This window comes from Herpailurus yagouaroundi, unplaced genomic scaffold, assembly GCF_014898765.1.
Source record: "Herpailurus yagouaroundi ecotype Mexico unplaced genomic scaffold, PumYag 140, whole genome shotgun sequence".
NCBI lineage: Eukaryota > Metazoa > Chordata > Mammalia > Carnivora > Felidae > Herpailurus > Herpailurus yagouaroundi.
This window is the reverse complement of record NW_024412395.1, coordinates 47628657-47655101: the sequence shown is the minus strand read 5'-3', so window position 1 is coordinate 47655101 and position 26445 is coordinate 47628657. Positions and strand designations below refer to the sequence as shown.

General features: G+C 38.8%; 1 long non-coding RNA gene across 6 annotated transcripts in view; it reads right to left on the bottom strand.

Moving 5' to 3' along the window:
• The window catches only part of LOC121030648 (uncharacterized), a 124407-nt gene that overhangs the window by 90334 nt on the left and 7628 nt on the right, over positions 1–26445 (bottom strand). For 2 of the 6 annotated variants that reach the window (XR_005790343.1, XR_005790345.1), the window contains exon 2: positions 10582–10750. The exons of the other annotated variants lie outside the window; for them this stretch is intronic. This is a non-coding gene — a long non-coding RNA (uncharacterized LOC121030648). The remainder of the gene's footprint in view (positions 1–10581; positions 10751–26445) is intronic. 6 annotated transcript variants of the gene reach the window in all.

The window sequence follows — 26445 nt, the reverse complement described above, 5'->3', positions numbered from 1 at the left end:
ATATGTATGTAAATTCATAAAAATCTGTAGAATCCTCTACTAATGTCTCTAGGTGGTGCTTTTTGGGTGTGTTTTCTGAATTTCTTGTGCTTTTAAGAATTTCGTTGTTGGCCTGAATTTTAAAAAAACTAAGTGTAAATTACTTTTATCAATAGGAAAAAGATATGTTTTTCAATTCATTTTAAAAACAAAACAAAAACCTTTAAATGATTAAGTTCAGCAAACACTTGCCCTGGCCGTGTTCGTGTCTCTGCACCAGTGAGTAGGAAGTGTAGAACAGTGAGACCAGTACAGGGAGGAGCAAATACAGGCTTTCCCTATAAGGAAAGGCTTGTATGCCACGCGCCCTCTGCTTGTGGGCAATTAAACTGATACACAGAAAGTTATATGCACTGTCTTCTGAATATAGGAATGATGTCTAATCTTCACTTCAGACACTTATGTGCTTTCCTTGCCTTGAATCTTGAAAACCTTTAATCAAAACTATAATGTGACTGGATAAAAAAACATCCTACCTGATTCAGATCACATTCCTGAAGATTCTTAAAGACTATGTGTTCTCAATCACTAAAAAATAATAGCATATTGCCCTCTAGAGAGGCCAAGCTTACAGCAAAATGCTTAAAACTATATTAAAATTGGAGAAAATATTCCTGTCTGAAAAAACCCTCAAGAAGCAAACTTTGGAATGTGAGTTACTACAACATTAGAGTACTGATTTTCCCCTGCTATATTAATTGACATATAAAAATGTATAAGTTTAGGTGTACAATGTGATGATTTGATACATGTATATATTGTGGAGTATTGACCACATAAGATTAGTAAATACATCCTTCACCTCACATAATTACCTTTTCTGTTGTTGTTATGGTGAGAACATTAAAACTCTTAAAGCAACTTTCAGCTATAGGATACAGTGCCATTAACTATAGTCACCATGCTGTACATTGGACCCTCAGAACGTATTCAACTTTTAACTAAAAGTTTGTACTCTTTGACCAATATCTCCCCATTTCCCCCACCCCTCAGCCACTACAACTGTAATCTCTGTTTTCGATTTCACATAGAAACGAGAATATACAGTATTTGTCTTTCTCTATATGACTTATTTAACTTAGCATAATGCCCTCCAGGCTCAAGATCCATTCACATTGTTGCAAATGGCAGGATTTTATGACTGAATAATATTCCTGTGTGTGTGTGTGTGTGTGTGTGTGTACATGCACACGTGCATGTGCCCATTTCCTTTATCCACCTCATCCACCGATGAGCACTTAGGTTGGTTATGTCTTGGCTACAGTGAATAATGCTGCAATGAACATGGGAGCACAGGTATCTCTTAGAGACAGTGATTTCATTTCCTTTCGGTAAATACCCATAAGTGGGAATGCTGGATCATATGGTAGTTCTATTTTTAATTTTTTGAGGAATCTCCATACTCTTTTCCATAGTGGGTGCATCAATTTACATTCCCACCAACAGTGCATGAGGGTTACCTTATTTCCACATCCTTATCAGAATTTATTTTTTCTTTTTCTGGTAATAGCCATTTTAATAGGTGTGAGTTGCTATCTTGTGGACTAGTGATGACTAGTGACTAGTCAAGCACCTTTTCACGTACTTCTTTGGCCATTTATATATCTTCTTTGGGGAAATGTCTGTTCAAGCCTGTTTTTAAATCAGATTGCTCGTTTTTGCTATTGAATTATGTGTTCCTTATATATTTTCTTCATTCCTAGGTTGTCTTTGCATTTTGTTGATTGTTTCTTTTGCTGTACAGAAACTTTTTCATTTGATGTACTCCTTTTTGCTGATTTACACTTCTGATGTTTATGCTTTTGGTGTCATATGCAAAAAAAAAAAAATCATTGCCAAGATCTATGTCAAGGAACTTACCACTTCTGTTTTCTTCCAGGAGTTTTATGGGCTTTTAAATTTTTTTAATGGTTGTTATGTTAAAGTCCTTAATTCACTTTGAATTATGTGAGTGTTGTAAGATAGGGGTCCAATTTTATTCATTTGCATGTGAGTATCAAGTTTGCTCAACACCATTTATTGAAGAGACTATCCTTTCCCCTTTGAATATTCTCAGTTCCATTGTCAAGTATCAGTTTACCATATATGCATTCTGAGCTCTTAATTCTGTTCCACTGGTCTATGTGTCTGTTTTTATATGAATACCATACTGTTTTGTTTATAATAGTTTTGTAATATCGCGATCTCTCCAGCTTTGTCTTTTGTGGTTCTATAGGAATTTTAGGATTGTTTTTTTCTATTTTTGTGAAAAATGCCATTGAAATTTTTATAAGGATTGTACTGAATCTATAGATGGCTTTGGGAAGTAATGACATTGTAACTATTAACTCTTCCAATGCATAAACATGGGATATCATTCCATTTTTTTGTGTCTTCAATTTCTTTTATCAGTGTCTTATAGTTTTTGATGTATAGTTATTTAACTTTCTTGGTTAAAATTATTCCTAAGTGTTTTATCACTTATGATGCTATTATAAATGGCATTTCTTTATTTCTTTTTCAAATAGTTTATCGTTAATGTATAGAAATATATCTTATTTTTGTATATTGATTTTGTGTCCTATAACTTTACTGAATTTGTTTATTCTAAGAGATTTTTGGTGACATTTTTAGAATTTTCTATATGCAAAATTATGTCATTAGCAAACAGAACAACTTTACTTTTCCTTTCTGATTTAGATTTTTTTTTTTTTTGCCCTAATTGTCCTAGCCAGGACTTCTTTTGCTGTGTTGAGTGGGAATGATGAAAAATGAGCATCCTTGTCTCATTCCTGAAATTAGAGGAAAAGCTTTAAACTTTTCATTAAGTATGATGGTACCGAAGGATTTGTCATGTATGGCCTTTATTATATGTTGTGATATGTCCCTTCTCTACCCAGTTTGTTGAGCTTTTAAAGGATGTTGAATTTTGTCAAATGCTTTATCTGTATCTATTGATTAGATGATTTTGTGCCTTTTATTGTTGATGTGATATATCACATTTATGGATTTGTGTATGTTGAACTATCCTTGCATTGCAGGGATAAATCTGACTTGATCATAGTGAATGATCCTTCTAATGTACCGCTGACTTCAATTTGCTAGTATTTTGTTGATGATTTTTGCATCTATATTGATCAGGGTAATTGACCTGGAGTTTTCTATTCTTATAGTACCCTTATCTGGCTTTGGTATTAGGGTTATGCTGGCCTTGTAAAATGAGTTTGGGAATATTCCTGCCTCTTCAATGTTTTGAAAGAATTTGAGAAGAATTAATGTGAATTAATTCTTTAAGGATTTGGTAGAATTCATCAGTGAAGCCATCTGGTTCTGAGTTTTTCTTTATTGGGAGGTTATTTTATTTTTTGAATTTGTAAATTCTTTATTTAAGTATAGTTAACACACTTAATTTCAGGCATACAACATAATGATTTAACAACTCTATATGTTATGCTATGCTCACCACAGGTGTAGCTATGGTCTGTAACCATAAAATGCTATTACAATACCATTGACTATATTCCCTATGCTGTACCTTTTATTCCAGTGGTGAGCACTGTGGAGAGTCCGCAGTAGCTTCAAGGGTTAATGAGGTCCTCAGGATCACCTATAGATCCAGAAGTTAGGGTCTATGGCAGGCAGTGGCAGTGGCTGGAGCAAGGGGTGTGCACATACTCAGCTGCAGGGATTAGCTGCAGACGTCAGGTAGCAGGGCTGATAGTAGACACGTGCATGATGGTAGAGCCCAGGGTCAACTGCAAGGGCCAAGGTCAAGTATGGGCTTACTGGCAGCTGTGGGGAGCCTGGCTGTGCACTCCTATGACAGTAGGGTCTCACCACAGGTACATGCATTTCAGTGGAGCCAAGTGTCAGGAGATGGTCTGGGAGCATGTAGGTGCCTGGCTGGATTGGCTAGCTACAGGTAAGCCCAGTGGCAAAGGACAGTGATAAGGGATAGGGCTGAATCTATGTCCACTTGCAGCTATGGGGACCTTGGTTGTCAGCGTGTACTTCTATGGCCACAGGGTCTTATCATGGTCACAAACACAACAGTACAAGCCTGTGATGTGCACCACCCCAGCCACGGGCAGGAGCGCAGCTAGAGAGACCAGTCCTGAGCACAGCCATAGTGGTAGGGATCAGTCGTGGGAATGTAGGCTGGCATCTTGAACTCTCTCAGCCGCAGAGGCCTGGGATGGATGGTGGTGAGGATCCGGGGCTCTAACAGGGACAGGGAGGAGGGAGCAGGAAAAGACTCAGATAAGTGGCACCTGTAGATACTAATACTATGGGGCAAAAACTGGTGAAATCTGCAGGGCGTCCATGGGAGCTGTGCTATTGGTTGGTTTCTTCAGTGGTGAAGGCTGCAGGGGTCCTCTGCAGGGCATGTCACTGGGAACTGCAGCTGCTCCCACGGTGTGGATGGCATTGGTAGCCCTTGCTCTTATTTGTATCTAGCCACCTCTAATAAGTCTCAGCTTTGCTGGTCTCTTCAGTAAAACTGAGTCCGGTCCTTCAGTTCAGTGTCACAAAAGGCTGGGCAAGCCTGTCACTCACCTCACTCTCCCTTTCTGGAGAGTGACTCTTTGTATTTAAGAGTTCCCTCTTGGCTCTGAGCCAATGGGGGAGTGGGATGATGCAGGCAAAATGAAGCTATTCTTCCTAACCTTGTTGTGTTCTCAGGGTTTTGTTCACTGTGTTGCTAAAGTTTCTTATGTGTACTCCTGAACTGTCCCAGAGATGTTTTTATTCATGGACAGCCTAATTCTTGCTCTTTATAAGAGGACAGAGGTTGAGGTTTCTTATGCCACCATATTGGTGACAGTACTGATTATTCTGTCTGTACATCTCAAGTAGAAGAATTTTAAAGAATCAGACTATTTTGTTTAATGTTTATTTTTGAGAGAGAGTGCATGTGCATGTGCATGCGAGCGGGCAGGGGTAGAGAGAGGGATACAGAGGATCCTCAGTGGGCTCCACTCTGTCTGAAGCAGGCTCCATGCTGTCAGCACAGAGCCTTATGAAGGCTCTGTTCACAAACCATGAAATCATGACCTGAACCAAAGTTGGAGGCTTTACTGACTGAGCCACCCATGTGCTCCAAAGAATCAGACTATTTTTGACAATCAATCTGGATAAAATATTAAGAATCATTTTTTCTTATATTCTTGGCTTGATCTGAAATCTATAGAATAATCATTGGTAATTTATTCTGCATAAGCCCCGTATAATTAAAACCATTTTGGGTCTTAGGAACATTATCATGCCTGACTCTCGCATCAGTCACTTATTTCCATATCGGATGTCACCATCTAGCCAAGAACTTCATCTCTCTACCTCTAAGCTGTTCCAGGAGTCTCCTGTTTTCAATCTATTGGTCATAACCTTACCAAATTAATCTTTCTAAAATCCAGTCAATGTTTATAAAAACAATCATGTGTGGGGTGCGTGGGTGGCTCAGTCGGTGAACCGGCTGAGTCTTGATTTCGGCTCAGGTCATGATCTAATGGTTCGTCGATTGGAGACCTGTGCCAGGTTCTGTGCTGACAGCATGGTGGAGCCTGGTTGGGATTCTCTTCTCTCTCCCTCTCTCTCTGCCCCTCCCTTGCTCATGCTCTCGCTCTTTCTCAAAATAAAAAGTTTATTTAAAAAAATCATATGCTAAAAAAAAAAAAATCATATGCTATCACCTATAGCATAAAATCTATTCTGATCACCCATCAATTCCACCTGCTTTAAGCATTGTACTCCTTCACTATTCCCCCACTGAATCCTGTCATTTCAATAAGTCAGCGCTGCTCCCCTGAATATCTCCTACACTTTTCTGCATCTGCCCTTGGCTTCATGCTATCCTGCCTAAACTTTATCACTCTGGAGTCTCTTTCCCTCAGTCTCTCCAGGTCCTCCTAGTTATTTGAGTACAACCTTTGGGGACTTTAAAGGAGAGAAGCTTGGCACATATCCAGGAGGTGCTGCTCAAAAGGGCAGTTTTATATCAGGAGAGGAGCCAATTGGAAGAAGGGCATTACCAAGAGGACACTCCAAAATCGATATTGGAGGAAGGAGGCAATTTGCAACCTGCAAGTAAGGGGGAGGATCAGGAGCTCTGAGATTTGATCAAATGAGCTGCCAAGTCAGACAATCTGAGCACTGAGAAAGAAAGCTAATGTGAGAGTTGAATTGGAGGGTGTAAGAGGCATGAGGTGTCCATGTGCCAGAGGCCAGTTCAAGAATGTCATTGTGATGTATCCTCTACAGCTGTTCTCTCTTGTGGTTTGGCATGTTTTGTAGAGTTGGGAGATATCCTTAACTTAACGCTACTCTACCGGACACCCCATCCTTCTTGGCCCTGTTCAGTCTCTGCCAGGCCTCTATGAAACTTCCTTAGGTCACCCCAATACTGCATGTGTCACCTTCCTCTGACACCACAGTCTTTGTTAGCTTTATCCCTCATTTGGCAATGAATCACGTGATTGCCTCATGACATCTTTCGTATTGTGGATTTTGTTGTTGGGAGGGTTTTGTTTGTTTGTTTTTACTTAAGACACATTTTTGTTTAACTTTCTTTGGTTAAATATTATAGGTTTACAAATAGGTTAATATAATATTATTATACCATAAATTAAAACTTCCTTCCATATGGAAATATGGATGTTTAATTATTTTATATCTCTTTCTTTAAAATACCACACACACACTGTGTGATCTATATTTTATTTATTTTTTTCTATTCTATTTTTTAGTTTTAGTTTTCATTTTTTTTAAGTTTACTTATTTTGAGAGATACAGAGATGGCATGAGTAGGGGAGGGGCAGGGAGAGAGAGAGAGAGAGAGAGAGAGAGAGAGAGAGAGAATCCCAAGTGGGCTCCATACTATCAGCTCAGAGCCCATTGTGGGGCTCAAACTCATGAGACCACGAGATCATGACCTGAGCCGAAACTGAGAGTCAATGCTTAACTGACTGAGCCACCCAGGTACCCCAGTTTTATATTGCTTTCTTAATCAAACATAGAAATATACTCTTTCAAGGCACCCAAACAAATACTTAACACACGACCAGGAATATAATATATTAACTTAATCTTTTTTTTTAATTTTTTGTTCTTATTTCATTTCTTTATTTTTGAGAGGCAGAGAGAGACAAAGCATGAGTGGGGGAGGGGCAGAGACAGAGGGAGACACAGAATCTGAAGCAGGCTCCAGGCTCTGAGCTGTCAGCACAGAGCCCGACGTGGGGCTCGAGCCCACTAACTGTGAGATCATGACCTGAGCCGAAGTTGGACGCTTAACCGACTGAGCCACCCAGGTGCCCCAATCTTCTTTTTAACTAGGCCTAAAATGCAAGCTAGTATCAGGCCTCTCACTGAAACCATCTCTAAAACTGTCAAAATTTACCCCAAAGTTCACGTTTAGAAATAATTGTTGATTAAACCGATAAAGAATGTAGATACAGTTCAGACTTACAATCAAAAAAGCAACACATTTCAGCTAGAATTCTTTGGTGGCAAGCAACAAAATCAACTCTGACTAACTTAAGGAGAAAACAGTGTATTATGAGGATAGTTATAGTCCAAAATTCATGGAAAGGCTGAAGAAGACGCCTCGGAAACAGAGATAAGAACAATGAACAAGGCTCTGAAGATCCAGGGCAGCAGACCCATCAGAGTGCCACTACCAAAATAAACAGGTTCTGATCACTTTTTCTATCCTTGTGTTCACCCTGCTTAAGGTTCTAAGCCTTGGGAGACAAAAAATCCAGCTGGCCCAACCCGAGTCATTTGCTCTTCCTCTTGACCAGCAGATAGTAAAATTCCTTGACTGCACAAAATGAGGAGAGGTGATTTGCCCAGAGTAAATCCTGGCATTCTTGCCAAAAAAAAGAATAATGGAAAGTAGGCTTCCAAATAAAGAATAACTAGAAAAACTTGTCTACGCTATAGTTCAATGAATGTAATGGTGAGGTTTCATACATCAAGTTTCATTACAGTGAATGAGTTCTAAAGTCAGTTTAGACATGAAGCAGGTAGAAAGAGCCTGGGGCAAAGGAGCTATTTAAATTGTAATATTATACCGGGGCACCTGGGTGGCTCATTTGGTTGAGTGCCTATCTCTTGATTTCAGCTCAGGTCATGATCTCACGGCTCGTGGGATTGAGCCCTGCGTGGGGCTCAGGGCTGACCTTGCAGAGCCAGCTTGGGATTCTCTTTCTCTCCCTCTCCCTCTCTCCTCTCCTCTGCCCCTCTACTCTCTCAGTCTCTGTTTCTCTCTCAAAATAAATACATAAACAATGAAAAAATCCCCAATACTTTAAATTGGAGTACTATACTGAGGTTTTAACCTTGAGGCAGACTTGGCCCCAGAGTATGAACATGAGCTTTTGGGCAGGAAGCACAATCAGGTCAATCTTCAATGCAGAGAGTGAGCAGATCGCCAGGTGTAGATGCTTTCAGGATCCAGATAGATCCACCATCAACTCACATACTCCTTTTAGGTCATGTTGGTAATAATTTTAACTAGTTCACATTGAATGGGAGTTTTGTGTGTGAACGTTAATTGCTTCACAGTGCGGGGAAAGGGAAAATTAACTAAATATAACAATGCTGTACCTGTCATGGATCCCTACTTCCTCACTAGCATCTAGATTATACAGAATTGTATTTAAGAACACAGGCGGTAGGTGAGATAAGCTGTGTTGTTATTAATCAGGCATCTCCAAACAAACACAAGGTCTTAGAAATGCTTTTTTATTCAGTATCTGGATGTACTTATAAATCTACAAAACATTTACCAACTAATTTTACTTTGGAAAAGCACCTTAAGCCTGAGAATAAACGACAAATTGACCGTATACAGCTTTTGAAAAGAATATTTACCAACATTATGTGTTTCTCATGTTTGTGTTACTTTTAACTGCTTATATTATCTTAAACAACAGTAAGTACACAGCTCACTCTGTAAGAAGATACAAATTATTCTGCTCTCAGCAGGATGCCTCTCATGTCTTAGGAACAGAAGAAAATTATTGAGAAAATAAGATTCCTTTTAGTGAAGAGAATTGGTCTCAGTATAAACATGGTCTAAAGAATAATTCTCGTTGCACATGCTGTTCAGAGCTGAGCGAGATATTGTATTCTACTAGTGAATACAGTACACCTAGGCAGAAAAAGAGGATGACTGGAACATTAAGAGGAGACCAGAAAACTCAGCATTTTATTTTCTTAGTACATTGAACCGAATCAAGCATCAGTAAGTAGTTGCTCAGTGTTTTTTAGAAGCACAGAAACAAGACAATGAATCAGGGTCATTTCCATCTCAAAGATGGTACTTCAGTGAGAGAAAGGCATCACTAAACTGATGCAAAATCTTTGAATCCATTATTAAAAATTTAAAGCTCAGTTTCTAAAAATGATATTTATACTTCCTAACGTCTTGCTAGGGAATGATTTAGTATGTGTGAAATTATCTTACTTGTGGATCAAAGGGCTACACACTAAGAAGGAAGTTTTCATTTTTATGGAGCTCTGAGGATTAGGTACAGAGAGGGATTCATATCTGCCCTTTCCTTTCTACCAACTAGCCATGGAATAGAAGAAAATGTAAGAGATGTGGTCTAGTGCAAAATGAAGCTTGTCTTCTGTACAACTGTACAACTAGAAGAGAAATAAAAACAGCGCAGTTAAGACATCTGAATGTTACACCTTCCCAACAACAGCTACGTTAAGTATTTAATCCACTGCATATGGATAATATCCAGTATCTTGTACTTAGCTCCCCTCTATAAAGACAGCATCAGAGACTCCGGACAGAAACACTGGTGAAACATTTAACATGCCTCCCTGATCACTGTCAGCGTGGACATCACTATTGGTACGCACTGAAGCTCTTTTTTTTTTTTTTTTTTTAATTTTTTTTTTCGACGTTTATTTATTTTTGGGACAGAGAGAGACAGAGCATGAACGGGGGAGGGGCAGAGAGAGAGGGAGACACAGAATCGGAAACAGGTTCCAGGCTCCGAGCCATCAGCCCAGAGCCTGACGCGGGGCTCGAACGCATGGCCCGCGAGATCGTGACCTGGCTGAAGTCGGACGCTTAACCGACTGCGCCACCCAGGCGCCCCCACTGAAGCTCTTAAACCCGATTTAAACATGGCCAGGAAGTGGTGATGTTGGACTGATGGGCGGGCACATTAAAGTGTTTTTAATTCTGTCTGCAGACATTAAACTTTATGTGGAGGCTAGCAATTTTACTGACTCTCTGTAGAGCACATTTTACTACAGGAAAATAAAGGAAGCATGTTATAAAGTAAAGAATTTCTGTGGGGTTGTCTTTTACAATAATGTTCTTTCTTTTAAGAAAAATATTCTTATGCCATTTCCCCAGGGCAATGAACTTCTCACACACACACACACACACACACACACACATATTTACTTATTTGTATACCTCTGTTTCATATTACTTTTTTGGAGTGCATAAAAATGTATGCATTGCAGGGTGGGAAAAAAAGTATAGAAGAAACTAAAACCTTGATATTGCTTCCAGAGCTCATGGGGATTACTGACCTGTGGTTCCTGACCACAGGGAGGACTTTTTGGTGGCAGTACTCTCTGACTTCTTCGTCAGACAGTAGTTAGAGTCTGTTTCTTGCAAAGATGCCAAGATTAAGCTGAGGTCATCATTTGGCCGCAGCTGCCACTAACTCTTGGTTCACTATCTGATGATGTCAAGTTTCTGATAACAGCAGGGGGAAAGAAAGATGTTTTAGATCACAATGGGGCAATTAACGAGATGAAATGGCTTTGGGTAATCTCAGTCTTAAAGTCTGCAGGGAAATAACTTAAGTATTTTCCTGCAAGAAAAGCAAAGCTAAGCTCATCTCAACTTGAAGAACTACATAGGAAAACATCAGCCACAGGGGCACCTGGGTGGCTCAGTTGGTTAAGTGTGTGACTTCAGCTCGGGTCATGATCTCTCGATTAGTGAATTCAAGTCCCATGTCAGGCTTTGTGCTGACAGCTCTGAGCCTTGAGCCTGCTTCAAATTCTGTGTTTCCTTCTGTCTCTGCCCCTCCCCTCTTCCTGCTTTCTCTCTCTCTCTCTCTCTCTCTCTCTCAGAAATAAATAAACATTAAAAAAAAAGAAAATAGCAACCACAAAAATGTGGAGATATGAGTGTACTTTAAAATTCCAGAAAGATTATAGCATCCTTTTAATTTTTTTAAATTTTTATTTATTTATATATTTTTTGCTTTTTATGCTAGGAATGCATGGTTGTTTTAACACTTTATTTTATTTTATTTATTTTTTATTTTTTAAAATTTACATCCAAATTAGTTACCATATAGTGCAACAATGATTTCAGGAGTGGATCCTTAGTGTCCCTTGCCCATTTAGCCCATCCCCCCTCCCTCAGCCCCTCCAGTAACTCTGTTTGTTCTCCATATTTAAGTCTCTTATGTTTTGTCCCCCTCCCTGTTTTTATATTATTTTTGCTTCCCTTCCCTTGTGTTCATCTGTTCTGTGTCTTAAAATCCTCATATGAGTGAAGTCATATGATATTTGTCTTTCTCTGACTGACTAATTTCACTTAGCATAATACCCTCCAGTTCCATCTACGTAGTTGCAAATGGCAAGATTTCATTCTTTTTGATTGCCGAGTAATACTCCATTGTGTGTGTATGTATGTATATATACACATTTTCTTTATCCATTCATCCATTGGGGGACATGTGGGCTCTTTCCATACTTTGGCTATTGTTGATAGTGCTGCTATAAACATGGGGGTACATGTGTCCATTTGAAACAGCACACCTGTATCCCTTGGATAAATGCCTAGTAGTGCAATTGCTGGGTCGTAGGGTAGTTCTATTTTTAGTTTTTTGAGGAACCCCCATACTGTTTTCCAGAGTGGCTGCACCAGCTTGCATTCCCATAACATGCTTTTTAAAAAGAATAAAAGTGGTAAGAAAATACAAGGATTTTAAAGAGTGAACAGTTAGTTTTTCCTAAGGATCTTCTTATCCCCTTATCCAATTTTTCAAAATAAGTAGCTGAATATAATTTAGATCTTTGTAGAGCACTGTGATCTAAGAAATATTTCACTTGTTTGTCTTTCCTTCACTAGATTCAAGTTAAAGCTCCTTGAGGTTTCAGAATAACATTTCTAACATGAAAGAGCTTTAAAAACTATGTATAAAATATTAGTGCCAAAATTAAAAGTGCAGATAAAAATCCTGTGTCTGGAATGTACCAGGTACTGAACACATGCAACAACCCCTATCCACCATTTTCCAGCACATTCTAGTGCATGTATGCTGAGCGAGGTGGGGTGGGGGTCGGGAGGTGAGAGGGGCATGAGAAAAAGCTAAACAGATAAATGAGCAAGCTAATTTCTGGTAGTGGCAAGATCTAGAATGAAAATAAGTCAGAGTGCTGTAAGAGGCAATGTTTGTCCCACGAAGACTAAATACCCTGCCTGCCCCTGTAGCACAGGACTTCCTCTGAGAACAGATGTGGGGAACACAGAGAGAGATTCCTTACAGTGGCCTCAATGTTTTGTGACCACCCTGTGTCCGCTGTGGCTGCCATCACCCAAATAGGCAGAGGCAGCATGTACAAAGTAGGTACACAGTAACAGAGGCTTCATAGCAGGTGTAGCCAAGAGGATATGAGGTATCAGTCCTGCAATAGAGCCCTGAAGCCAACTTACTTTTGGCTGTGTCTGGATAAAAATCTAAAGATGTCTTGTGTTTTCTTTGAGCCAACTTGGATGGTTTATGCAAAAGCTAGGATAAATGTTTAATCTCTAAGCACAAAATTGTTTTAAATGTAGAATTTAAGAAACATAACAAGCAAGCATAGGGACAAAGAGAGAGAGGAGCAAACCAAGAAACAGACTCTTAACTCTAGAGAATACACTGATGGTTACCGGAGGGGAGGTGGGTGGGGGGATGAGCTAAATAAGTCAAGGGTATTAAGGAGTACACTTGTTGTGATGAGCACCAGGTATTATATGGAAGTGTTAAATCACTATATTGTACACCAGAAACTAATATTACACTGTATGTTAACTAACTGGAATTTAAATAAAAACCTAAATATGTATATTTATATGTATATACACATACACATATATATTCTTAAAGATCTATAAAAAGTCTAACTTTTTTCTTGTAATAAGGAATTCTTGAGACAGTTTTCTTTTCCTCCCAAAAACAAGGAGATGCTCTGTTTCAGCAAAGATAGAGAAGCCCTTTGAGATGGACAAACTTGGCCACATGGTCTTCCCTTTTCCCTAGATCTCACCTGCCAGAGCTCGATCTGAGCCGTGTGATAGGCTTTCAATAACGACAGTGAGTGTCCAGGCAGCCTGAAGTTAACCAGGCATTCCAGTCTATTGGCCGTGGGCCTAGAGGTTTTCACACTCCCCAGAGAGGAAAGGATTGTCCAACTACTTTCTAATTTAGCAATGAATGTGCTAAGTTTCATAGTCAGTACTTAGGTAGTGATTTGCATGCATTTTTAGTTTGACTTACATAATCTTGTTTAAAATGCTTTCTAAACTTGAATTTGAAGCCAATTTTCACTGAATTTTTTTTCTTCTCTTCTGTTCAAAAGATACATATTTAGACGATCTTTGATTTTAAGCTGCAACCGTTTGGTCAGACTATTAACAGACACTGCAGTGCTTTCAACCACAGCCTGTTAGGATTCTACCTCAGTGAAAATGATAGGATCATGATCAAATGAAACCTGCAGCAGACCTCTCTAGAATGTGACCACTGTGTGCTTCTAGTTTCTGTAGTTGACTTTTAAAAAACCAATATCGCCTCAGAGTAAAGCTCTCTGTTTATGCAATAATGAGGTCTAGGAAAACTGAGAAGACTGAACTGCAATGCCATCAAAGTATCCTCTATAAACTCAACTTCTCGAACTTTTATAAGAGTACAAATACAGAGTTTGATGTTACAGTTTCTAACAAGGGTCTCAAATGTGAACATTCTGGAATGTTGGTTAAGAGCAAATTCTTACACCTTCACAATCAAATGTATAGATTGGAAGGTCAATGTCTTTTCATGAACAAGTCCACACCCTAAGCAAAGTTCTTATGTGAGAGGTGGACCTATGACACAGCTTCCCTCAGGTTCCCTTTAGATCCCTGTAATAGTCTCACTACAAGTTCATCTCTTTGATATTTCATTGGGAATAAATATATAATTATGTGCAGATTTCCCACTGACATCTGCAATGTCCCCAAGTATTTAAAAAACAAGGATAACATTGGAACTTTAGAAAATAACTTGTTGTTACTAACATGCTTTATAAGAACCTACCAGATTTCAATATTCTTTTCTCCTATCTCAATGAGAGATTTAATAATAGTGAAGTTATTATTAAATTCTAGATTAGAAGTTATAATTTTCTGTTTTCAATTTAGAAATAAGAGATTGTCAACAGTATGTAGACTACTTGTACATTCTAAGAAAATTAATGATAACTTCTGACTAGAATTATTATTTTCTGTTTTCAACTTAGAAATAAGAGATTGTCAACAGTGTATAGGCTACTTATAAATTCTAAGGCTATTAATGATAACTTCTAACAGTGGAGGGAATTCTGGTACTTTGTACCAAAAGAGTCTATGTACTCTTACCAAGAGTCTACCATAAGCCAAGCACTGTGAAATGAATGAGGATACAATGGTGCATAATTCCCTTTCCTTACAGAGCCTATAGCTGATCAATAATATAGACTAGACATGGTCATGGGCTATAATAATACAACATGGTAGTGGTAAGTGCTAAGAGGAAGGAACCACCGGGAAAACATAAAGAGAATGCACTTAACTAGAATCTGCATCAGAAAAGCCTCCTGAAAGAAGTGACACTTTAAGCAATGACCCAAAGAAGGAGGGAAGAGAGAGCCTGGAGGAAAGGACAAGTACTAAAGGTATAGCACTACATATTTGAAGAACTGAAATTAGGTCAGACTGGATAAAAGACAGAATGCAAAGGGAAGAGGCTGAAATGTTAAATAGTCCATAAGAGACCCTTGTGTCAAAGGTTGGGTTCTTTGGGAACTAGACTCAGAGGTCGAGGTTTTCATGCAGGAAGTTTATTGGGAGAACTTTCAATATCAACACCTATGAAGCAGTGAAGGCAGTCTACTGCTCAACTTCTGTCTCTGTGTTCAGGGAAGAAGTTGGGCTGTAATATAATCAAAACAACATCTTCAGCCAATCCCACAGGGAGTTCTGAAATTGGGATGGATCTTTAGAGTTTTCTCTGACTGGGATCAGGGGTGGAATAATTTCATACCTATGAGTGGAACTGTCACTGGAAGCAGGCTGCCCTAGGAAGGGTTTAACCTTGTACAAGTAAGCTTTCTTCAGCTGAGGGAAGTCCCAAGGAGGGACATAACTGAGAGCAGTTGGCTGTAACACTGTAATGAATGCTTGGGTCCTCAAGGAGGTCTAGAGAGTGCACCCCATTGTGAATAAAGCATGTTAAGGATGCATCACGTAAGCTGCATTAGAATGGTGATAAGCCTGTGTTCTAAGAATGGAAGAGACACAATATGCAGTAGATTTAGAAAGGTCTTTCTGTCTGCATTATGGGCAACAGATTGGAGGGAAGCATGACTATAAGCAGAGAGACCAGCTGAAAGTTGGTTGCAAAAATTCAGGTAATAGATGATGATGGTCTGAAGCAGGGTAGTAACGGTAAGAGTGGAGAGTTGTAGATGAATCTGAAAGATATTCTGGAAGTAGAAGGGATGGGACGTAGTGATTGGGTGTGAAGAATTTAGGGAAAAGTCCAAGCTGTAACCCAGATTTCAAGCTTGGGCACTCTTGATAGGAAACAAAGCAAGAAAAGCCAATTGTTTAATGGCTATTGTATTTTTTAATGGTAACAGGGAGATACTAAACTCAATTTTGGAAATGTAGACTTTAAAGTGAGTTTAACAGAGGCATGTATAAAAGGCATATAGACATACAGGAAAGTGATTCAAACCACAAATAGAAACATGGAGGCCATCAGCATAGAGGTGGTAATTGTGACCAACAAATAGATCAAGATAACTCAGGGAAATGTATAAAGTGAGAAAAACAGAAGGCCAGAAATAAAATCATGAGTTCTTGATTTTTCTTTTTCAGTGAAGCGTTCATCAAATTCCTGCCCCGTACTTTCAGCATGATTAAGGAGGTTAGTGGAGAAGAAGAGGAGTATTTTTTGAACACCTTTTATGTGCCAAACACATTATCTCATTATTTTACTTTACAACCCTATGGTTTCAAATTATCATCCCCATTTAATAGGTGAGAGCAAAGGCTCAGAAAGTTTGAGCAGCTTCCAGAAGTCACCATACTATTAACTAATAGGACCAGAGTCTCAATCCAGGTCTTCCTGTGTTTTACTAATTTTTTTTATTTTGAGAGAGAGAGAAAGAAGGAAAGGGGGCAGAGGGAGAGAGAATCTTAAGCAGACTCCATGTTCAGCAAGGACCCCAATGCAGGGCTCTATCCCATGACCCTGGGATTATGATCTGAACTGAAATCAAGAATCACTCAACCAATGGAGACACCCAGGTGCCCCTACTGTGATTTTTACACTATACCATGGCAAACTTCAAATAATCATGTAATATAGGTTTATTGTGAATCATAGTTTTTAATAATCATAGTTTTATTTTGGTTTATATAATATACTAACCTTTATTTTTTTTTTTATTTTTTTTATATATGAAATTTATTGTCAAATTGGTTTCCATACAACACCCAGTGCTCATCCCAAAGGTGCCCTCCTCAATACCCATTACCCACCCTCTCCTCCCTCCCACCCCCCATCAACCCTCAGTTTGCTCTCAGTTCTCAACAGTCTCTTATGCTTTGGCTCTCTCCCACTCTAACCTCTTTTTTTTTTTTTTTCCTTCCCCTCCCCCATGGGTTCCTGTTGAGTTTCTCAGGATCCACATAAGAGTGAAACCATATGGTATCTGTCTTTCTCTGTATGGCTTATTTCACTTAGCATCACACTCTCCAGTTCCATCCACGTTGCTACAAAAGGCCATATTTCATTTTTTCTCATTGCCACGTAGTATTCCATAGTGTATATAAACCACAATTTCTTTATCCATTCATCAGTTGATGGACATTTAGGCTCTTTCCATAATTTGGCTATTGTTGAGAGTGCTGCTATGAACATTGGGGTACAAGTGCCCCTATGCATCAGTACTCCTGTGTCCCTTGGATAAATTCCTAGCAGTGCTATTGCTGGGTCATAGGGTAGGTCTATTTTTAATTTTCTGAGGAACCTCCACACTGCTTTCCAGAGCGGCTGCACCAATTTGCATTCCCACCAACAGTGCAAGAGGGTTCCCGTTTCTCCACATCCTCTCCAGCATCTATAGTCTCCTGATTTGTTCATTTTGGCCACTCGGACTGGCGTGAGGTGATATCTGAGTGTGGTTTTGATTTGTATTTCCCTGATAAGGAGCGACGCTGAACATCTTTTCATGTGCCTGTTGGCCATCCGGATGTCTTCTTTAGAGAAGTGTCTATTCATGTTTTCTGCCCATTTCTTCACTGGGTTATTTGCTTTTCGGGTGTGGAGTTTGGTGAGCTCTTTATAGATTTTGGAGACTAGCCCTTTGTCCGATATGTCATTTGCAAATATCTTTTCCCATTCCGTTGGTTGCCTTTTCGTTTTGTTGGTTGTTTCCTTTGCTGTGCAGAAGCTTTTTATCTTCATAAGGTCCCAGTAATTCACTTTTGCTTTTAATTCCCTTGCCTTTGGGGATGTGTCGAGTAAGAGATTGCTACGGCTGAGGTCAGAGAGGTCTTTTCCTGCTTTCTCCTCTAAGGTTTTGATGGTTTCCTGTCTCACATTCAGGTCCTTGATCCATTTTGAGTTTATTTTTGTGAATGGTGTGAGAAAGTGGTCTAGTTTCAACCTTCTGCATGTTGCTGTCCAGTTCTCCCAGCACCATTTGTTAAAGAGACTGTCTTTTTTCCATTGGATGTTCTTTCCTGCTTTGTCAAAGATGAGTTGGCCATACGTTTGTGGGTCTAGTTCTGGGGTTTCTATTCTATTCCATTGGTCTATGTGTCTGTTTTTGTGCCAATACCATGCTGTCTTGATGATGACAGCTTTGTAGTAGAGGCTAAAGTCTGGGATTGTGATGCCTCCTGCTTTGGTCTTCTTCTTCAAAATTACTTTGGCTATTCGGGGCCTTTTGTGGTTCCATATGAATTTTAGGATTGCTTGTTCTAGTTTCGAGAAGAATGCTGGTGCAATTTTGATTGGGATTGCATTGAATGTGTAGATAGCTTTGGGTAGTATTGACATTTTGACAATATTTATTCTCCCAATCCATGAGCAGGGAATGTCTTTCCATTTCTTTAAATCTTCTTCAATTACCTTCAGAAGCTTTCTATAGTTTTCAGCATACAGATCCTTTACATCTTTGGTTAGATTTATTCCTAGGTATTTTATGCTTCTTGGTGCAATTGTGAATGGGATCAGTTTCCTTATTTGTCTTTCTGTTACTTCATTGTTAGTGTATAAGAATGCAACTGATTTCTGTACATTGATTTTGTATCCTGCAACTTTGCTGAATTCATGGATCAGTTCTAGCAGACTTTTGGTGGAGTCTGTCGGATTTTCCATGTATAATATCATGTCATCTGCAAAAAGCGAAAGCTTGACTTCATCTTTGCCAATTTTGATGCCTTTGATTTCCTTTTGTTGTCTGATTGCTGATGCTAGAACTTCCAGCACTATGTTAAACAACAGCGGTGAGAGTGGGCATCTCTGTCGTGTTCCTGATCTCAGGGAAAAAGCTCTCAGTTTTTCCCCGTTGAGGATGATGTTAGCTGTGGGCTTTTCATAAATGGCTTTTATGATCTTTAAGTATGTTCCTTCTATCCCAACTTTCTCAAGGGTTTTTATTAAGAAAGGGTGCTGGATTTTGTCAAAGGCCTTTTCTGCATCAATTGACAGGATCATATGGTTTTTCTCTTTTTTTTTGTTAATGTGATGTATCACGTTGATTGATTTGCGAATGTTGAACCAGCCCTGCATCCCAGGAATGAATCCCACTTGATCATGGTGAACAATTCTTTTTATATGCCGTTGAATTCGATTTGCTAGTATCTTATTGAGAATTTTGGCATCCGTATTCATCAGGGATATTGGCCTGTAGTTCTCTTTTTTTACTGGGTCTCTGTCTGGTTTAGGAATCAAAGTAATACTGGCTTCATAGAATGAGTCTGGAAGTTTTCCTTCCCTTTCTATTTCTTGGAATAGCTTGAGAAGGATAGGTATTATCTCTGCTTTAAACGTCTGGTAGAACTCCCCTGGGAAGCCATCTGGTCCTGGACTCTTATTTGTTGGGAGATTTTTGATAACCGATTCAATTTCTTCGCTGGTGATGGGTCTGTTCAAGCTTTCTATTTCCTCCTGATTGAGTTTTGGAAGAGTGTGGGTGTTCAGGAATTTGTCCATTTCTTCCAGGTTGTCCAATTTGTTGGCATATAATTTTTCATAGTAATCCCTGATAATTGTTTGTATCTCTGAGGGATTGGTTGTAATAATTCCATTTTCATTCATGATTTTATCTATTTGGGTCATCTCCCGTTTCTTTTTGAGAAGCCTGGCTAGAGGTTTGTCAATTTTGTTTATTTTTTCAAAAAACCAACTCTTGGTTTCGTTGATCTGCTCTACAGTTTTTTTAGATTCTATATTGTTTATTTCTGCTCTGATCTTTATTATTTCTCTTCTTCTGCTGGGTTTAGGCTGCCTTTGCTGTTCTGCTTCTATTTCCTTTAGGTGTGCTGTTAGATTTTGTATTTGGGATTTTTCTTGTTTCTTGAGATAGGCCTGGATTGCAATGTATTTTCCTCTCAGGACTGCCTTGGCTGCGTCCCAAAGCGTTTGGATTGTTGTATTTTCATTTTCGTTTGTTTCCATATATTTTTTAATTTCTTCTCGAATTGCCTGGTTGACCCACTCATTCGTTAGTAGGGTGTTCTTTAACCTCCATGCTTTTGGAGGTTTTCCAGACTTTTTTCTGTGGTTGATTTCAAGCTTCATAGCATTGTGGTCTGAAAGTATGCATGGTATGATTTCAATTCTTGTAAACTTATGAAGGGCTGTTTTGTGACCCAGTATATGATCTATCTTGGAGAATGTTCCATGTGCACTCGAGAAGAAAGTATATTCTATTGCTTTGGGATGCAGAGTTCTAAATATATCTGTTAAGTCCATCTGATCCAATGTCTCATTCAGGGCCCTTGTTTCTTTATTGACCGTGTGTCTAGATGATCTATCCATTTCTGTAAGTGGGGTGTTAAAGTCCCCTGCAATTACCACATTCTTATCAATAAGGTTGCTTGTGTTTATGAGTAATTGTTTTATATATTTGGGCGCTCCGGTATTCGGCGCATAGACATTTATAATTGTTAGCTCTTCCTGATGGATAGACCCTGTCACTATTATATAATGTCCTTCTTCATCTCTTGTTACAGCCTTTAATTTAAAGTCTAGTTTGTCTGATATAAGTATGGCTACTCCAGCTTTCTTTTGGCTTCCAGTAGCATGATAAATAGTTCTCCATCCCCTCACTCTCAATCTAAAGGTGTCCTCAGGTCTAAAATGAGTCTCTTGTAGACAGCAAATAGATGGGTCTTGTTTTTTTATCCATTCTGATACCCTATGTCTTTTGGTTGGCGCATTTAATCCATTTACATTCAGTGTTATTATAGAAAGATATGGGTTTAGAGTCATTGTGATGTCTGTATGTTTTATGCTTGTAGTGATGTCTCTGGTACTTTGTCTCACAGGGTCCCCCTTAGGATCTCTTGTAGGGCTGGTTTAGTGGTGACAAATTCCTTCAGTTTTTGTTTGTTTGGGAAGACCTTTATCTCTCCTTCTATTCTAAATGACAGGCTTGCTGGATAAAGGATTCTCGGCTGCATATTTTTTCTGTCTAGCAAACTGAAAATCTCGTGCCAACTCTTTCTGGCCTGCCAAGTTTCAAAAGAGAGATCAGTCACGAGTCTTATAGGTCTCCCTTTATATGTGAGGGCACGTTTACCCCTTGCTGCTTTCAGAATTGTCTCTTTATCCTTGTATTTTGCCAGTTTCACTATGATATGTCGTGCAGAAGATCGATTCAAGTTACGTCTGAAGGGAGTTCTCTGTGCCTCTTGGATTTCAATGCCTTTTTCCTTCCCCAGTTCAGGGAAGTTCTCAGCTATTATTTCTTCAAGTACCCCTTCAGCACCTTTCCCTCTCTCTTCCTCCTCTGGGATACCAATGATGCGTATATTATTTCTTTTTAGTGTATCATTTAGTTCTCTAATTTTCCCCTCATACTCCTGGATTTTTTTATCTCTCTTTTTCTCAGCTTCCTCTTTTTCCATAACTTTATCTTCTAGTTCACCTATTCTCTCCTCTGCCTCTTCAATCCGAGCTGTCGTGGTTTCCATTTTGTTATGCATTTCATTTAAAGCGTTTTTCAGCTCCTCGTGACTGTTCCTTAGTCCCTTGATCTCTGTAGCAAGAGATTCTCTGCTGTCAGCTATACTGTTTTCAAGCCCAGCGATTAATTTTATGACTATTATTCTAAATTCACTTTCTGTTATATTATTTAAATCCTTTTTGATCAGCAATATACTAACCTTTAAATGTTAAAAAGTAGGGACACCTGGGTGGCTCAGTCAGTTTAGTGTCCGACTTCGGCTCAAGTCATGATCTCGTGATTCATGAGTTCGAGCCCCATGTTGGGATCTATGCTGACAGCTCAGAGCCTGGGGCCTGCTTCAGATTCTGTGTCTCCCTCTCTCTCTGCCCCCCCCCCCAGCTCATGCTCTCTCTCTCTCTAAATAAATAAACATTAAACATTTTAAATATTAAAAAGTAAAGCTAGAAAATTCAAATCTGCTTTGGGGAATAGAGGGTGTCCTATGTTCTCAAACTTTAAAGAAGATGTACACATTTGTTTTCACCAAACAGAAAGCCAGAAGAAAAGGGCCTAATCTTTCATTAACCACTTTGTAAAGAAAAGCTTCTATTTATTCTGAAGGGAATTAAAAATGTATAGCAATAGGCATTTAGGACAAAATTACCTCACAACACAAAGTGTATGTACTATTAGCACTGATGTTATTTATTTATGTGTAGCTAGAATTACATGCCCACATAGGACCCAGGCTTATGAAAATATCTGAAAGATTTTCTCAGGGCTGTAAGAAACTACAACTATGCAGAAGTCTGTCATGGGCTTTCCTGCAGGGGTTCTGATAATCCCCGCATGGCTTCTCTTGGTAGAGATGCATTAGCAATGTTCAATCAATGGTCTGTGCTTGCTGATACAAGCAAGTGTCTTCTCTAACACACACAGGCTCAAAGAGAAGGAGCTCAGTCTTCTTGCTAGAAAATTGATAAAGAGAGTTATTTTACTAGAGGGACCTCTTAGCTATACTCATAAGTGGGGCAACCACTCATCCGTTGTTGGCTTCCTGAGGATATATTCTCAAGATGGAATATTTTCCACCTTCCATTCTTCATAAGGGTGACATCCCTCACCAGTTTCAGTGGTGAGGCTTGAATATATTCTTATCTTCCATAAAAAGTCATTTAGGTCAGGGGCACCAGGTGGTTCAGTCGGTTAAACGGCTGACTTTGGCTCAGGTCATGATCTCACTGCTCTTGAGTTCGAGTCCAGCGTCAGGCTCTGTGCTGACAGCTCAGAGGCTGGAGCCTGCTTCAGATTCTGTGTCTCCTTCTCTCTCTGTCCCTCCCCTACTTGCGCTCTGTCTCTCTCTCAAAAATAAATAAACTTTAGAAAAAAAGTCACTTAGGTCAAGTATATGGGTAGATATACTTTGGAACTTTAGAGCCTCATGAAGTGCTGTAATGAATGTTAAATTACACACGTTTCAGAATTCCTCACAAGCCTCACCAACCAGGAGCAGAAAGACCTTTTAAAATCTTGCTTTATGTCATTAAGTTTCTTTAGGATGTTGGTTTTGACAGTAAGCTGCTAAAAGCTGCTATGTAGCCCTTGAAAAATTATTTTGCTACCTAGGAAAAAAACCATTTGAACTCTGCAAATTCTATTCTCATGAATGTGGTTTTTAAAAAAGATAAAAGTAAAAGAATATTGTAGTTTTAAAATATATATGTGTGTATTTTATATATATATAAAATATACAATTTTAAAACTTGAAGGGATTCAAATGCATTTAAATTTAGTCTCGGTTATTTTGTACATGATTACACAGATTCACAGATGGGAAATATATTCAAGGTCATACAAGAAAAGAGAATTTTAATGGTATAAGTAAGACTGTAAACCAAATTTTTTAAAGTTCCAAATCAAAACATGTGTCACGGCATTACATTGCCTTGTTTCATAATTTCTTGATAAATGGTAAATTTAAGATGATAAAACACTATCTACTGATATGTACTAAGTAAAAATGTTAAGTCATAAATTTAGACACTCCAAGGATACTGCAAACATATTAAAAGTAAAGACTCATAATTTTCTTGGGGCAAAGACATTGCTTAGTTTTAAAATATCACACATAAATCATTTATCTAATGAGCTTCATCTTATTGCCTTCATTTCTTTTTTTAAAAAGTGTCTTCAGTCATTGAAGATGCTAAATAAAATGCATCAACAGAAATTAATAGGCAATAGAACTTGATGAATTCTCCTAGAGAATATTTTTATAATGAAAGCTTGGCAACTGTTCCTGTGATTAATCATGATAATGCACAATCCCTCAGACCCTAGATAAACTGGCCTATTCCTTTTTTCTGGAATATTCCTCTCTTTCCCTTTTTCTTTCAAGAAGGATTAACCACTCCACCCTCTCCATACTCTTCTCTATGAAATCCACCCCCTCCACTTCTCTATCCAAATCCCACTTTCCCCAAGAAGATATCTTACACCCCCAGAGGAAGTGATCTTGTTATTTGAATTCCAAAGTGCTTAAAATTTCCAGCCCTCAGCACCAATAATACAGTATAATATCATCATATATTCCCCAGACCATAAACATTCCAAAAGGATTTAGCTGTATGTCCTAAAAGATAGGTGTGGGTAGGGGAGTCAATAAATATTCCTTGCTAATAGCTAGAGTGAATACAGCAAATGGCTAAGTACATCAGAAGCAAGGATACTTTAAAAATGCAATCATCGGTGGGTCATTGATTAGCACACATACTGAACGCAAGGTTTCTCTATGAAGAAGGGACCCTCCCAGCCCCACCTTTCCTGTTACAGACAAGTGAGAATAAAAATGAACTTTAAAAAAAGAAGCCCAAAGAGAAGCTTTCCAATTTAGTTTAATCTGAAGGGTTAGTGGCTAAAAATAGTCTTCCTTTGGCTGACCAGAGATCAAAATTCCGATCTTTATGTGAGGGAAACAAGAAAGATAGAAGTGAACTTTATTAACTCAACACAGGCTCGGTGACTAACAAGTATTTTGCCACTGAAATTTACAACAGTCGTATGAGAGAGGCATTATAATTGCCATTTTTCCCCTATAAAATTTGCCCTGAATGCTAGAGAAACAGGATTACAGAGAGTGTTTTTAATATTCATTAATATATATTAAATGTTATTTATTGAAAACTAATAATTCATTAGGGCTCAAAGATTAACTATCAAACTATTAATATACTACATTTTTAAAGATGTCTCATATTAGTAAAGATACATTGTGTACCAGAATAGAAATATTTTTTTCTTTTAGAGCTCTAATCAAAATCAAATTTTATCTGCCTTCTGTATTTGCCAAGCTAGCCATGTGGGGCAATAGCAAAACTGGGGTTTCTTCCAACCTCCAAATCCTATGATTGGTTGATTTATAATGGAATCAGAGGCAAACTTTTTTCTACCTAATTAAGCTTGCTGATGGAGTAGTTTTTTGTATATGCAAAATCTGTGTGCATTTGGAACCTTGTTGCCTGTCCTCTGAAAAGAGGGCAATGTTTTCCAATCTGAAGACATTTGCAGCTGTGCAACTAGTTGACTAATCACTTCTGAGATTTTCTTCCCCAAAATAAAAATCATTTGGGGACTAATTGTTACTCAGAGTAATAACAGAGCTTGGCATTTCTGAAGATCTTTTCATCACTGGATTTCACAAGTTTGAGCCCCTCTCTGAAATCCTGAACCTCTCTCCTCCAAAAGCCCACATGGAGGTCTGAATGGTAACAGAGATTCTCTGTGGCAGGTTTGGGGTTAGGATTGGACATTCCTCACCCACACTTTTCACCTCACACCCATGTAGCCTTCCACTTGGCTAGTAGATTCCTACAGTAGGAAGTGCCACACAGAGCATTGTGTGCAGAGCTCCAAGACTCAGGATGCATCCCGGACTCATCTCAGTAGAGGACTCGCTCAGGTCAGTGGTGGCCTTGCAGACCTCACATGGATCCAGTGAGGATCCAGGTCTCTAGGGGATCAAATACATGAATGTGCTTTGTCAAGTATTAAGCACATTCATACAAATGTAAATTATGATCCACGTTTATCTGTCATTAGTTCAACATTCTCATCAGCTTCTCCATTTATAAAATGGCAAGAAGATGACTTAGCATATATAACGTCACTATGCAGAACATGTTTAGAGGTTTTGCTAAATGGAATACACTTTGAATTTTTTATAATCCAGCTATATCTACAAAAACAAAACTGGGGTTCTATTATTCATTTCTATACTTGATTCTTCGCTTATGTGACCCTAGTCAAGAAAACCTGTGTGTTGACCAAGCCATAGAGACAGCTAGGTATGTGGCCTCAGGCAAGTCTTTCTCCAACTGGAAAAGTTGAGGGGTGAAAAAGAGATGAGGTGAAAGGAACAAATGGGTCTGGGTACCCAGTTCAGCATCTGTATCTTAATCCTCTACCTCCAGGGAAACTCTGGCCTTCAGCAGAGAGAGCTCTGCTGGTTTAGAGCTCCCTGTATCAGATTTTTCACATCCGAATGTATGAGGGGGCCCACGCTTGCCATTTGGAGACAGGGTTTCTAAAGCTGGGCTCCAAATACAATAGCGTAATTTGGAAATCTGACTAAAATTGTCTGAGGACTTTGCAGAAGCAATAAAGGACGGCACCAAGTGTGTGTGTTGACTGCTTGATTTGCAGATCCACAACAAATTTTACCAAGCACACTGAGCAGAACAGAGGCCCACACTAAGAAAACATAAATTCCAAAAGTGAATTACTTAATTAGAAAAGAAGGGTCAGCAAACTAACTGTGAGATCTGGAAAGAGTTGTGGGCATTTTTTCTCTGTCTTTTTTTTTTAATAAAAGGAGAGGTAGGATAGGTGGTGAAATCTAACACCTATCACAAGCATATTATGAGAATAAAATGATAGACCAACTGTGAGAGTTTGGGGTAACTA